The sequence below is a fragment of the Triticum dicoccoides genome, chromosome 3A (assembly GCF_002162155.2).
Source record: "Triticum dicoccoides isolate Atlit2015 ecotype Zavitan chromosome 3A, WEW_v2.0, whole genome shotgun sequence".
Classification (NCBI taxonomy): Eukaryota; Viridiplantae; Streptophyta; class Magnoliopsida; order Poales; family Poaceae; genus Triticum; species Triticum dicoccoides.
In genome coordinates this window covers 218535460-218538056 of record NC_041384.1, presented here as the reverse complement: position 1 = coordinate 218538056, position 2597 = coordinate 218535460, and positions in this window count along the sequence as shown.

Below are 2597 nucleotides of genomic sequence, written 5' to 3'. Positions count from 1 at the left end.
TCACCAGCGCCTGGCGGTCGGGTCGCCGCGCCCCTCCGCTCCGCCCTGACCGCAACCCGGCTCCGGGTGCTCGGCTCGCCGCCTCACCTCCAAGTGCCCGGGTGCGCCTCAGCCGGCTCCCGTTGTTCGCTGCCGCAGCCTGTCGGTGTCGCTCGGGCAGCCGGGAGAGAGAAAAATAAAAAGGACCGGGTGCTGAAAAAAGAGAGAGAGAGAGAGAGAGAGAGAGAGAGAGAGAGAGAAAAGAGGTCGGTCGGGGGAGAAAGAAAAGTCAAGAGATGCTGCCGGCTGAAAAAGAAAAAGCGCGTATGGATTCACCTGGTACATGCATGCATGCTTGGCCAGGTGCGCATGCATGTCCGGTTATACCAAAGGCTGGGTACATATGCATGCACTTCCGCCTGTGTGGCCGACTTAAAAAAAAGGACTGGCATGCCTATCAGCGTCCCCGCTGCAGCCGGCTGGCCGGCTCCCGACCGCTACCTACGCTGGCTGCTGCGCCCGTGCATTCTGCTGCCAGTTGGTAAAAGAAAAAGACAAAGAAAAAAAAAGAATCAACTTCAACAAAGAAGACAAAGTAGTTGTCGGGAGATCCGGCCCGACTGCTCAGCAGTCGGCCCGAATCTCGGGGGCTACACTCAGCGGGTGCGCTGATGCGCCCCCGCGAGAGAGAAGACAAAGTAGTTGCCGGAAGATCCGGCCTGACTGCTCAGCAGTCGGCCCGAATCTCGGGGGCTACACCCAGCGGGTGCGCTGACGCACCCCCGCGAGAAAGAAGACAAGGTAGTTGCCGGAAGATCCGGCCCGACTGCACAGCAGTCGGCCCGAATCTCGGGGGCTACACCCAGCGGGTGCGCTGACGCGCCCCCGCGAGAGAGAAGACAAAGTAGTTGCCGGGAGATCCGGCCCGACTACTCAGCAGTCGGCCCGAAGCTCGGGGGCTACACCCAGCGGGTGTGCTGACGTGCCCCCGCGAAGATTGCAGACAAAAGAAGAGTTTTGTCCGGCTATCAGCAGCCGACAGAAGAAAAAGGGCGTTGCAAGACGCCTCGCCGCCTGGCCGGTCGAGCCTGACCGGCCGGGCGAAGGCTTCACCCAGCGGGTGCGCCAACGTGCTCCGCGAGCGCCGAGTCGCGCTCCGCGAGCGCCGAGTCGCGCTCCGTGAGCGCCGAGTCACGCCGGCTGTCTCCGACGACCGCGACTACACGAAAATCAATGTGAGCTCCTCACCCGCATATTTTTTGCACCACGCAAGCATGGATAACCATGAGCGATGCTCGAGGGCTGTCTCCGCATTTTATTACAGTAGCGTCACTGTTCGCCCCGGCGCCAGCCAGAGTTGGCCCGGGGGCTGGCCGCTTGGCCTGAGACGTTAGTTCCCGCAGACGGCTTAGTACCATGCGCGGTACCAAAGGCCCACTCTTAGTCACAGACCGCAGAGCGGCTGTCTGACTAGCAAGAGTGTACGCTGGAGGCCACCCATGCGAAAAACGTCCGGGAAGAAAAACGTTCGGGCGACCCGACCGTTTTCCTTTACAAGTATCTACTCGGTTGAATCTGCTCCTAGACTCTGAGTACTGTACACTCCACTTCGTGGCCCACTCTTAGCCACAGAACGCAGAGCGGCTGTTCGGCAAGCAAGAGCACAAGCCAAAAAGCGGAGGGAACACGAAAAAGATTAAGGGGGCTCGGACGAAACCGAGTCGGCACCCTCCGCATAAAACTTCCAATACTAAAAGCAAGCATATGATATATTTGCGTGGACTAACTTTGTCCTTTTTTATGATCATTTCCATGAACATTTGCCAAAAAACCTCCGCCCAACTTTGCCAAGTTGCCCGGAGGCTTGGGGGCTACTGTCGGAGTAATTGGACACGGATACCCCGAAGATGGCGAGACGATATTTCAAGACATCGGGGCTAGCAAAGCCCCTCAGTTTGCCTGCCGGCTGCCGACTGCGCCAACAAGCCAGCTGCCGACTGCAGCCCGACCCGACATCGACAAGACACCGACGAGACGACCATACCGCGGACAAGACAACCGTACCGCGACGACATCATGTACAGTGTCACTTGTCCCCTGGCACTATTTATGAAGTGACCCAGGGGACAAGCATGACATGCACCATGCCTTACCCATGCCTACCCACATAGCTTACATAGTAAGCTAGCCCACACTATAAAAGGGGCACTCATCCATCCATCCAGGAGGATGGACACACACACACACACACACACTCACGGCCGCAAGCCACGGCCATACACGGCCGGCCACTAGCATACCACATACATGCATTTACCAAGTCAGATGCCTATGGTACTGATCCCAGATACAGCTCCAGGAGCAACTCTGTACTAGATATATCAGATACACTCAGACATGCAGCAGTAGGAGTATTATCTCTCCAAAGAGCTCCGAAGCTGGGTAAACCACCGCGTGCTACTCGCATACCCGCTGCAGCAGTCTTACCCACACACTAAGCCCTTGTGGCATCTTTCGACTCGCAAGCCCCCCGTGAGAAATACCACGACATTATTTGTATCATATCACTTGCTTGCTTGTGTTCCTATACTTGTTGCATCATATAGGTTGCTCACCTA